The sequence below is a fragment of the Equus asinus genome, chromosome 20 (assembly GCF_041296235.1).
Source record: "Equus asinus isolate D_3611 breed Donkey chromosome 20, EquAss-T2T_v2, whole genome shotgun sequence".
Lineage (NCBI taxonomy): Eukaryota > Metazoa > Chordata > Mammalia > Perissodactyla > Equidae > Equus > Equus asinus.
Genome location: NC_091809.1, coordinates 104550219 through 104563553, shown reverse-complemented (window position 1 = coordinate 104563553; position 13335 = coordinate 104550219).

Here is a 13335-nt window from a genome sequence, read left to right as displayed (position 1 = left end):
TGCTAAACTGCTTGATGTGCTAACATGAATGTTTGTTGATGTTGGGCTTAGCTGCATCTCTGAATACCATGTTTCCTTCAGAGAAGTTCTAATTTCCAAGTAAGGATTTAGAGCGGTGTGCCTCTGAAATAATTTGTGGAGCTATATGGGCTTCCTTTGGACTGCTTTGTCACAAGAGAACATTTGTCAACATTATTGACAATTTCCATGTTGCAAAACCTAAGCACTAATTTCTGTCCTCCTTTAAATTACTCTCAGCAGCATTTGACAGTGTGGTCACCCCTTCCTGCCTGAAATGCTCTTCTCTTCTGAATTCTGCACCAACTGGAAGGCCTTGGATTGCAAGTTACTAAATGATACAAGATCTGGTTGAAAAAATAAAGAAGATTTATTGGTTTATACAAATATGAAAAGTTCAGAGGTAGCATAGGATAGATTCAAATAGAATTTGATCCAGGCTCTGGATCCATTTATACACGGTTCTTTCAACTCTGCCCTTCTCCAAAAGTCAATATGCTCTTTATGGTTACAAGATAGCTTCCAGCACATCTAGGGTTAATAGCTTCCTCATTTACAACCAGGAAGAAAGGACAGCTTTTCTTTAACTATGGAAAAATAAAAACCTATGTTTCATATTGATTCGAACAGACTAGAATGGAATCCTAGAGTCGAGACAATGTCATGCACTACTTGACTCAAGCCAGGGCAACCAAACCAATTACTGAGTCAGGGGAAATGAGATTATCTTGAGAGATTCACACTAATTGGGGCATTTTCTTGGGACAGAGTGAATCCCACTCAAATTCCATGGCCACCATACCATGAAAAAGGGGTGAAATCAGTGATGGTTAACCAATACAAGGTTAGTCAAATACAACCTGGGTGAGATAGTCTCTTGTTCCACACATTTCCTTTGTAGCGTTCATGACTGGCTCTCCTCCCCTAGCCACGCTGTAAACATCGCATGTTCCAGAGCTTGACCCTGGGCCTTCTCTTCTCCAAACTCTCTCCCTGGCTGATCACACTTTCTCCCATAAAATTACATATCATCTATTGGCTACTGGCTCTCAAATTTATGTCTGTAGCCCTGACCTCACCTTGAACTTTAGACTCACTTATCCAACTTCTTATGTAAACTCTGCAGTTGAATGTTGAAGAGATATCTCATATTTAGCATGCCCAACATAGAATTATTCATTTCCTCCCTTTAAACCTTCCCTTTTTCCTGTCTACCCTATTAATTCAAGCTAATTAACAGCACCAGCACCTACCCAAATGACAAAAATTCTAGAGGTCATCCTTGATTTCTCTTTTTCCCTCACCTCATTATCCAATCCATCAGGAAATCTGTCAGCTTTTCCTTCAGAATATTTTGCAATTCTAACAGCTTCTCATCTTTTCTATGGTTACTCTCTCAGTCCAAGCCCCATTGTCTGTCACCTGCACACTACAGTAACCTAACTGGTCTCTTGCCTCTATTCACGCTTCCTCTACAATTTATCCTCCACAAGGTAACCTCAGGTCTTATTCTGAAATTTAACTTATCATGTCACTGCTCCCTTAAAACCTTATAATGAGTTTCCCATAGCACTTACAGGAAAATACATAGAGGTCTCGGTTCCAGCTACATTTCAGCCTACGTTCCCCATTCCCACTGAGCCCAGAAGCACTGGCCAAGCTTGTTCCCATGATAGAGAGGAACTCTTGCCTCTCTTCTGCCCCAAGCACTCTTTCTCCAGATATTTGCATGACTAGCTGTTTCTTACTTCCAGAGCCAAGATCAAATGTCACCCTCCATAGGAATATGGTTGGTGCCTGCTCATATCCTTATTGCTATGCACCTTTCCCCAGCTGTTGGGTATATGGGTTAACTCACACTCAAGTTAGCTCACAGCTGCCACCTTTTACAAAGAATTGCCCTCAGCCCCCTGGCCTAAGAGGATGTGCCCACTCCCCTTGCCCACCCCCACCACCAGGGGGCTGACTGAAACCAATGACTGACAGGGAGATAGAAGGGACCAGCCCTCTTGCTTCAAGATGGTACAAATTTTATGGTGCAATTCATGTTCTAAAGCTCCTGGTGGGACCAGGCTTAAGAGACCTATAGCTGAGACCACCTCCCTACTTTGCTTTCTTTTCCCACCCTCTTCTTTCCCTAGTTCCCCTGCTCCTGAGAGCACACTTTCAACAAAACACCCAGGAATCCCCTCTCAGGCTCTGCTTCTAAGGAACCCTCCTTAGAGAGACTTTCTTGACAACTGAATCTGAGGTAGGACTCCACCCTCCCACCATTCTTCTGTATCTCATCACCCTCTTTTATTTTTGCCCTATCACATACCATTCTGGAGTTATCTTTTATGCTTAATTGAGTATAAAAAAATCTGTCTCCTAGACAGGTAATTAACTCCATGACACACATACATATGCTTAGAACAGAACCTGCCTGTGTGGTCCACAGCCCATGTTTGTTGAATGAATGGAATGCAGGTTTAAACTTGAGTGAGGAGGGAAATGCTTCCTCTCTATGGACTTCTGTCTCTCAAGCCTGGCCTCTGAGGTGGGTCCATGTTTTGATCATAGCTGCCAGTGAAAGGGAAAAGGGGACCTCTGCCCCAAGGTCATAGGCTATGAACAAGGCAGGGAGCCAGCCCTAGACCTCGCCAGGAAATCAGGCCTGTAACGAGTGTGGGCCACCCCGCAAGAGATGCCTGAGGAATTCGCAAGTCACATGGCCTCTGGAACTGCCAGCCCAGAGATTCCCAAGTGTGAGCCTGAGGGCCAGATTGGCCTAGGGACATTTTGTTTAGCTCACATTGTTTGTTAAGGTGCCACCATGTTTGTTGATATTAAAAAAAAAAGTGAGATGTCGCACATATACCTGGATTTTCAGCCTCTCTTGAAAAAAGCGGCATCATTTCCAAATGGCTACAAGCAACTGGAACTGAGGAGCTGCTGCCTGCTTTCGGCTGGGCGTGAGTTTTCCCTCCACCACATCCCCACTAGCCTTCCTCCTTCTTTTGCATGCTGCGTTTGGTCCCTACAGGCCTCTGAGTTCCAAACACAGTAGCGACCAGGTGAAAATCTCTATATTGAAATCTTCTATAATCCTGCATCCTTTCTTTGATAAACCTTTGTAGAATCTTCAGCTTGTCTAGAGCTGTGCTGTGAGTAACTAAAGGAGAGATTAGAGAGGTAAGAGGGACAGACCGAGGGAGCCACTGGGGCTAAAACTCAGCCAGAACTCTGCATGCCAAGCCATGTACCCTGACACCAAGCAGCCGAAAGGAGAGGTGTCCCTTTCAAGTCTTATCTGCCTCTTTGTCATTCATGGGCCAAGGGCAGGACACATGTAGAAGCTCTGGCCATGCAGGAACTATACCCGCTCAGGCGAGCGTGGTGAAAGAATGAGGAGCTCCTGCTGGAACTTCTAGTAGTAGCATTGGTAGTGACCCATGGGTGGGTCAACTCTCTGGCACCAAATACAGTAGAAGCCCAGTCGGTGACTCAGATGGATATGGCAGTCCAAGGGGAGGTCCCCAAAAGGAAAGTTGCACATTGAGCCAGGAGTAGACTGCAGGCTTAACTGAATGGGATCGCATTAGAACCCAGAAGTAGAATGATCTAGAATTCTGATTTTATTTGATTTTCAAGCAACTTCTTAGTTTCATATACTCTGCAGATCTCACATTGAGATATTATTGATTCGTAAATAAATACTTACTCCAAATGATAGCTCTACCTTCTGCAGTGACTGGTGTTGCCATTACATTGGACAGCTTTACTGAATTTTCTGAGTGATGTTAAGCATAGACCGAGACACAAACTGCCAAGTGGAGGAAATCAGACTCTTGAGTGATTTGGGACACCAGTCACACAGCCAGTACACTTGTTTTATGCCCTTGTCTCCAGTGCTCATTTCATTTCTTGCCCTTTGATCTAGGACTTCTGCCATTTGATCCTTGAGGGGATCGACAACGTGTCTTGTCAGACTGACTCCTTGTCAGCAAAATGCCGTGCAGCGTCTCTGTGATGTCGTCCTCGCTGTCCAGAATGCATGTTCACTCTCCCATTTCTGGTTGTGTTAGTGGTGGGATCAGATGATCTCGTTCCTGCATGCCTTGGAAAACACGCTGGGAAAACAATGCCCACAACAAGCTAAGTGTACAGCATTTTGCAAGAGTCTTATTACCCATAATAACAGGGAGAAATGGAGAGATCATTAAGAGTAGATGCTTGGTGGCCACTAATCAAACAAGTCCTTAACAACTGAGAGCCTTGTAGGTTCTCTTAAGACCAGAGGGAGGTTGTTATGGGTTGAATTGTGTCTCCCCAAGTTCATATGTTGAAGTCCTAACCCCCAGTACTTCACAATGTGACCTTATTTAGAATTACGATCATTGCAGATGTAATTAGTTGAGTTAAGATGAGGTCATACTAGACTAGGGTAGGTCCCTAATCCAATATGACTGTTATCTTTATAAAAAGAATGCCTTGTGGAGAGACAGACAAGCAGGGAGAAGAATGCCATGTGAAAGTTGGAGTTACACCGCCCTAAGCCAAGAACTACCCCAAACTAGGAGAGAGGACTGGAACAGATCATGGCCTAGTGCCTTCAGCAAGATCGTGATCCCGTCAACACCCTGACTTCAGACTTCTGACCTCCAGAACTGTGACACATTAAGCTTCTGTTTTTCTAAGCCGCTCAATTTGTGGCACTTTCTTATGACAGCCCTGGAGAACAAATACAGAGGTGTTCTGAGTTACCCTCCACTTGATTCTTGATTTATTAGGAGGACAGCATAGGTTTGGGTACTGCGGGAACAGAAGAGAAATAAGACATGATTCCTACCTTCAGTGAGTTTGATGGGGAGCGCATATTTAAGCACAAATAAGAAGACAATAATAAATACAGGCTACATGGAAATAGAATTAACTTGCTGCCAGTGAGCAGAGAAAAGCATGACATACCAGCCTCCAGACCCACCCCTTCCTCCTCAGTGCTCCTTTTCTCCTCACGCTGCAGGGGATTTCCATTCAATCAGGTGGCTGCCCCTGCCCGCCCCCAGCCACGGGGGGCCCAACTGAAACTGCCCTCCCTGGGGAGCAGCTCTTTCCAATTACCACCCCTCTTGGGACTGACTTCTCTTGTGTTTATCCCATCCAAGAATGAGTACTGTGGTGTATCTGAATTAGCACTAGTTTGGGTTCAGCCCCAAACTGGACAAATCGAAGACTCTCTCTGTCTCTCAATATTTTTTATTTGAAAAAATGAGAATAATGACCCTTCCCCATTCTACCTCAAAGCATTGGCTTGAGGATCAAATAAGGGAGAATGTCTGGAAGCATTTTGAAAACCTGTAATGTGTCATAGAACATTCCTGGTTCCTAATGGTCTAATATGTTTACTTCTAGTTAAATAATTCCCTTTCCCAGGAGCCTCTGGGGGGGGGCTACCACCTCCACCCAAATGAACTGACTTGGAATCCTGCATTTGTTTGGCACCTTGTAAAGATTTACAAAGCTTACAAATCAAATCACGGCACTTCATTTTTATCACAATTCAGTGAAAGATGCGCTGCTAGGCCTGTTTGCCGAGGAGGATATTGAGCTCAGAGCAGTGCAGTGGTTTGCTTGTAAGTGATTAGAGGTGTGATGTGAAAGCCTAGTCCAGTGCTCGTCTCACTGCATTTGGCAAGCCCGAGTGAGGGGGATGTTTTGGATCACCCAGTCCTTTCGATGTTTTTCAAAATAAATCCTTAATACAGGCGACCACAATGTCCATTGTTATTGACGATGAAGTGCGATTTCGACCTTGAAAACCCTCTGGTGATACACCAAGTTCTCATTTATGTTTCTAAACACCCCATAAAGAACCATGCTCTGTGAAGAGCAAATGAAAACATACAATGGAAAAAAGCACACAAAAAAATGATGGGGCTGTGGTCAAAGGTTAAGGGGAATCTACCGTTAAGAAGAGTCTATTGTTCCCTGGGTTGAATGCATCGATTTCCTTGAGGAATCAGGTTAACTTGGGGATACCTCTGGAATAAATATGCCCCTAGAAATTAGAGAGAAAACAAAGCCAAAATTGAGACACTTTGTCTTTTCCTTGTGTATAACCTTGAGTTTCAGACAGGATTTTGAAAGAGAAGGAAGAGAAAGGGAGAATATTATTCATAAATATTGTGCATGGTTCTTTCTGTCTAGAGTTGTAGATGCCAAGGACAAGTGGACCACTCTGCCTTGGAATCATTATGCAAGGTGCAGAAAGCATGAATCACGTGTTTGTTGATATGTTTTGATTATCCACATCTTGCTCTGGGGTTTGAGTTGGGAGTGGGTGGGTATGGAGAGAGAATATGCCAAGATTTTGTCTTTACATGTGGAAAGACAACACGGTCTCCAGTGCACACCGTCTTCCCCCCATGTCTTCCTTGGTATTCTTGTACAGAAACTGCTTCCAGTCTCTCCCTACACCTGTGCAACATTCTGCAAGAGAGATCTGAGCATCTCAGGTCCTGCTTAAAACTCCTTCAACTATAAGACGTCATCTGACCACCTTAGTCTGGCATCCAGGGCAATGCATAGCCAGCCTAATCATCCTGTTCAGCCTCTGACGTGCTCCTCAGCACACTTGATAGTCCAACCACACTCTCTCCTCCAAACACATCACGATAGGTACCCCTCCACGATCCGCTGATGGTATGGCCTCTGCCTCTGTGCCTTCTCTCCACTTACAAGGTTGATGAACATCTACTCCACTTTCAAAGTGTAATTTTATGTCTTCTCTCTATCTTCCTCTGACTTCCCTTCTGACAAGAAGAATTAATTTAATTGAGAAGGATAATCTCATCCTGCCTACCTCTATAATTTTATGTACATATCAAATATGACATGCGTTCTTCCATTCATTATGCATTGTTTAGTTCCTTATCTACATTAGGCCTTAGATATAGTATGGATAACAAAAGATGTTCCTAATGGCATTTATGGTTTAGTGGGAGAAATATGTTAAAGTTCTAAAAACTAATAAATGTCTAACTGCAAATTGTGATAAATCATATGCAAAAGTATTCCGAAAACTTTAAGTGATACACTTACGTAAGGAAAGATTGTGAATATCTGTTGATACTCAGAATTTGCTGCCCAAATGAGAGATTCCGTGTATGTGAAGCTCTCTTTTATTTGCTCTGATAACATTCTATACCTATTTCTATTTATCTCCTTTGTCTCCTCTAAATCTTGAGCTTCTCAAGATCAGAGACCACACTTAATTCACTTTTGCATCCCCATAGTGCAGTAATAAACCTGCACATAACTTAACAGATATTGAATGAAGTAAAGCACAGCAAATATTATAGTTCTTGAAAAAATGTTTTGTATGCTAGGCTTAAGCTTCGCTGATTAGCGTTTCTGTATATTAAATAAATCCCACTCATTCTGTATGTATGCTCACTAACATTTGGTAGTGCTAACACTAAATACTGACCCAGTTCTTTCTACCTTGGGGGTCTTTGAACATATCAATTCCTCTTTGTGAAACTCTCCTCCTATCATGCTCTGCCAGCCTAACTCATACTCACCTTGAGGTCTCACGTCATATGTCACATCCTTGAGGGAATTTTCTTCAACCCATAGACTAGGCCAAGTGCCCCATTCGAACTTCTCCAAGCACCTGTACTTCTCTTTCACAGCATCTGTCACAACTGTGATTGATTTTTCTGTTCATGGCTTTGCCGTCCATCACCTGCACTGCATTAGGAGTTTTATGAAGGTGGGATCCATTTAGTCTTCTTCCCCATTGTCCCCCACTGTCCCCAAGTACCTGCCACATGACACATTCTCAATAACTACTTATTGCTTGATAAACTGCCTAACTTACTGAATGGAGGAGTGGTTCTTAATTTTCTCAAAAGCACTGTTGTGAATCCCAAGATGTATGTTCCAGCTTTCCCTCTGCCGCTGGTGAGTTGGGCAGACTTTGAGGAGTCTCTTCATTTTTCTAGCTGCAGCTTCCCCATCAATGAAATGAAGGGGTCTGAGCATGCATTTCCACCCTTTCCAGCACCAGGACTCTATAACTTATTCCATTAAACTAGTAAAAGTTGCATGTGACCTGTTGTTAGAACTTCGACATGTTTTTCACACAAGTATTCTAACCTATTGCAGAGTGTTTATTTGGTAAAGAGTTTCGTGAAATTCCCAAATCCAGAGTTCTTCCAGAAGAGTCAGGAACAAAGGAGCATCATGGAAAGAAGTCCATCAGGATGAAGGAACCTCGAATAATGTCCATCCTGTCAACTATCAGGACGGTAGCTAATTAGAAAAAAAAAAGGCAATAGGAGTGTAGGCAGAAAGTATACATTTAGTCTTAACATTTACTGGAATTCTGAGAAAGATTATAATACTTCTTTAAGTTGACCAGGAACTCAGCTATTTGTCAGTGAGAACAAAGTCAGGAAATTTCAGAGCTTCAGAGCTGGGGGATCTTTAGAAACCAATGATGCTAACCATTTCCTTTATTTTCCAGACAGGGAAGCTGAAGCCCAGAGAGCTGACGTGACTTGCCTTGGATTATATAAAGGAGCAGCGGCCGACTTAGGGTTTGAACCCAAACAATTCTGCTTTTTCTGCTGTCTCATTGCAACAGGAATTGAGAGAGTTGACATCCCTTGAGACTAACGGTGATAGACTCATGTTCACTCTGCATTCATGGAGATGGACGTGTCCCCCTACACCCCTTTTTTTCAATCTCAAGAAGCAGTCCCATCGACTCTGATGAGATCTGTCAGAAAGATGGCTTTTATCTGTGACATTTATTCTCATGCACACTTTTGTTGGCTTTGTGCAGAAGAACTTCATTTGGATTCATAAACCTATTCATAAATGTGGATAATTCTACCTTCACCTCGACTTTATAAGATAAAAACATTCTCCCAAAGCTGTTGCATTAAATTCTATGGCTTCAGAAAACTTTCAAATCCACTTGAAGATCATGACAATATCTTCATTGGCAGCTCAGAGATTAAAAAAAAAAAGCTGGCGAGAAATAGGAGTTGTGTTCTCTGGAGAAAATATCTTATTTGGTTTGCTTGTTTTTGTGTTTTACAGTACAGAAAAGTACCATGAAAAATATAATAAAAAGCTATATATGAATTCCCAGAATAAACAAATATTGATATTTTCCTCATATTTACTTCAGATCTTCTTTCAAATTAAAAAACGACAAATTTGAAGATTCTTTGATGCTTTTCCCAAGTCCACTCTCTTCCTTGTTCACCAGATGCAACCTCTATGAATACTTCTGTGTGTATCCTTCCAAACCGTGTCTTTATCTTCTTACTACACAGCATATAGTTTCTTATAGTTTTATAAATACATATATTAGATTTTACATAAATATCATCCTATAGTGCCTCTTGTTCTGCACATGTTTTGTGTCACCTAAAATTTATAAAATTTTCTTTCTTTTTGTTTTTTTTGGTGAGGAAGATTGACCCTGAGCTAACATGTGTGCCAATCTTCCTCTATTTTGTATATGGGACCCTGCCACAGCATGGCTTGATGAGCGGTGTGTAGGTCCACACCTGGGATCCGAACCCGCGAACCTCAGGCTGATGAAGTGGAGTGCACGAACTTAACCGCTGTGTAATAGGACCAGCCCCGAAAATTTATAAAATTTAAATGGAAAAATAATTTAGGTAACCAATCTAAATAATTTAGTTATGGTAAAAATAAAAAATATCTCAAAACAGTTTCCAAAATGGCCCATTTGATGAATCTGCCATTGAAGTTTTACTTAAAGAATTAAGACGTGCTTAGCACTGTGGGGAAAGGGCAAAGGGAGGTAATGTGCGTGGTGCACGGCTAAACACTTTATATGTTGTTTGATTTAATGGCAACACTAGCTACAAATGGGGTATTGAGTGCCATATCATAGACGAAAAAACTGAGCCTCAAGAAAGTTAAGTAACTTCCCAAAGCCACACAGCAATGTAGAGGCCGTGGACCGCAGTGAGGAAGAGCACAGGGTCTGGGGCCAGGCGGCCTGGGTTCACCTTCTAACTTGCCTCCATTAGCTGGATGAGCTTGAAAAAGTTACTTAACTTCCCTGGGTCTAAGCTCCCTCATTTATAAAATGGAGTTAACAATAGCATCTACCACAGAAGGTTATGGTGAAAACTAAATGAGTTAATATATGTATAAAACCCTGAGAACAGTGCCTGGCATTTCATAAGCCCTATATAAACGATTCCTCTTGTTATTATTATTGGATCCCTCAGTCACTACCCCCTCCAAAATAAAATCTAAGGTAAATAACACCTAAACAAACAAATAGTGAAAAAGAGACAGTAAATGAAAATGAGGAAGGAAAAGAAATCTAGAAATGGATTCCCAACGTGTGTCTCTACGCTTCCGGAGAAGGAGACTTCTAAGAAGGAGACAAAGGAGGAGCCGTGGGGCGCCGGGCCCTTTCACGTCTGGCTGTTGGCGGTGCGCTAATGCGGCAGGAAAAGCGTGGCTCACACGCGGAGAAACGCGGCGATTTTCATGCACTGCGCGCTGAGCAAAGTAATAGCACGTCCTCAGCTGTGACTCAACGAAACTGGCGAGGGTCTGCCTTTTGCTTGCTCCCGGTGAACGAGGACGGTTTCAATCAATAAAAGCTGCAGAATGTGGACAAGGGACAGCGAAACACGTCCACATTCTGCAGCTTTTAGGGGCCTGGCAGCATTCGGGACAAAGCTCGGAGAAGCCTGAGCAGGGGACTGAATGATGCGGACGAACCTTCACAAATAAAGTGCTTTTGACAGCAGCTGAATGAAAATTCAGGTTTGAGGTCTTGCCTGAGGATGGAGAGAAAAGAAAAAAACAGCCCTGCTAACTCTATCACTATAATAAGAATTAAACCTCAAAGGCCACTATTTGTGGTTAAAACTGAGGCAGGGAGCAATAGACAAAGGAAAAAAAATGGAAGGAGAAAATGCATAGGTCACTAGAGACCCAGAGGAGGAGGACAAATAGAGATCGGAAGGAGAACTGGAGAAGGCGCTTAAGCAGGTCAGCCCACCCATCTCCCATCATGCAGAGATGCTGATCTCCCCCCACAGCCTAGACTCCCTGCAGTGGGGGACCTCTGAGTCTGAGCAAAGCTGAAACGGAAAAGGAAATTGATGTGGGAACACCTTGAAGACTGTCCAACTTTCAACTTTGGGAATTTGGGGGATTGTGAAAAATCCTTTCAGCCTAGTGGTTAAGTTCAGCGCTCTCCACTTTGGCAGCCTGGGTTCGTCGGTTTGGATCCCGAGCACAGACCTACACCAGTCATCAGCCACGCTGTGGTGGTGAGCCACATACAAAATAGAGGAAGATTGGCAACAGATGCTAACTCAGGACTAATCTTCTTCAGCAAAAAAAAAGAAAAGCAAAAAGAAAAATCCTTTCTCAGGGAGGTTAGCCAGGACCCCATGTCCAAGAGCCTCTTCTTTTGGTCACATCTCTGTGGCCGAACTGGGCAGCTGCAGGTGCTGCAAACACCTCTGGGAGGGAACTGGACTCCCAGTCCCACAAGAGCTGGGACTGGGTCTGTTCACCCACCACTGTATCCCCAGAGACTTCCACAGTGTAGGTGCTTCATAAACGCCTCCTGAGTGAATAAGTGAATTAGTAAATGAACCCCAGAAAAGCCAATTGCCAGTCGTACTCTCTGTGGACAAACACAGGAATAATAAACTACAGATAGCAGCTTAAATGTCCATCATGGTTCTGGAGGTTAAAGGCGTGTATGTGTGACCTCGCATTTCCCAAAAAGATCCACGTGAGCAGAAAGAGAAAGGGAAAAGGCTGCAAAGATGAGGTGTTCATAAACAAGGTATTAGATAAATAGATTAACTATAGCTCACGTCACATGATAGAACATCAGACTATAGAGTTTTGTTATTCAAACAGGAAAATGCACCTGCTGTATTGTTAAATGGAAAAAGTAGTTTGCAACAGTATGTCAAGTACTGTTTCCAAATTTGCAAATTACAAAGCATAGTATGTGAGTTTTCTATGTAATTTTCATAAAAAAGATTCTAGAGATGTTAACAGTACTTATCCGTGGATAACAAGATTATTGTTTACCTTTATTTTCACTGTTTTTAATACTGGTCTTTACCTAATGAAGCTCCCTTCAAACTACCTTTATAATCAGAAGAGTAGCGAAGCCATTTAAAAGTAAAAATAAATTACTCTCTTGCTGCGTCCAGGGAGTCTGTGTTCTTGTTGTAACTTTGCCTGGGGTATCTTTAGGAAGTTAACTACACCCTCTTAGACTTGGTGCCTTTACTTGAGCAATAGAAATACTAATATTTATACGATAATTAGAAATTAGAAATACTAATATTTATATATAATTTTGCAAGGCAGATGTGGGGACAAATTGCGGGAATGCATGGGAAACATTTTGCAAATTGCAAAACACTAGATACATATAACAATCCAGATGGGGATGGGCATTGAGGTGAGGAAGGAAATGAGGGAAACGGAAAGACGAGGAGGAGAAGGGGAAGATGCATGACTGAGATACGAGAAAAGGAGTGTGGCCAGTGGTGATATCTGAAGACATCGTTAGAACAATTTTCTTACAGGAACTGTAGGCTTTTGTGTTATGGAATTGGGGGAATTATACGGTGTTAGATTCAAGACATTTTCATTTCTACCATCACGTTATGCAAAGGTGGCACGTGAGCCTCCGTAAGGACTGGGCTGGAGCTCTGGCCATTGTTTCTCTATGCAGAGGACTGCGGGAAGAGAAAATATATTTTCTCATCTCCTCCCTCACACACACACACACACTCTGAGGTTATGTGAGTGGTGAGTATGGGGTAACGGTTAAAGAAATAAATATTCTTTAATTAATTCCTTTAAAAAAACCTGATTTAAAAGAAAATAAAAACAAAAGTACAGCTAACCATAACAACTTCTTTCCAAATCCATAACATCCTCTGTGTCCTCTTGATCAAGCCAGTTTCCCTTATTGATCTTCAGCATCCTCATTCGTTCAATAAGGGGTGTCAAATACATCACCCGCTAAGTCCCCTTGAGCAGCAGAGTTCTATGAGTCTCAGATCCCCATGCTGCAGAGTTCCAGTCTCTCCTTTCCCCACATTCGTAAATTAGGGGAGCTGATCTACACGATCGGCTTTGCAGTGACACGGACCTTCAGTTGTCTGCCTTGATGAATCTCGCTCACTCCTCACTGGTGTGGCTGACACATTATAATATAATGTCATTACTCTATTTACCTTGGGAAAATTATTTAACTTTTCTGAGCTTCAGTTTCTCTATTTG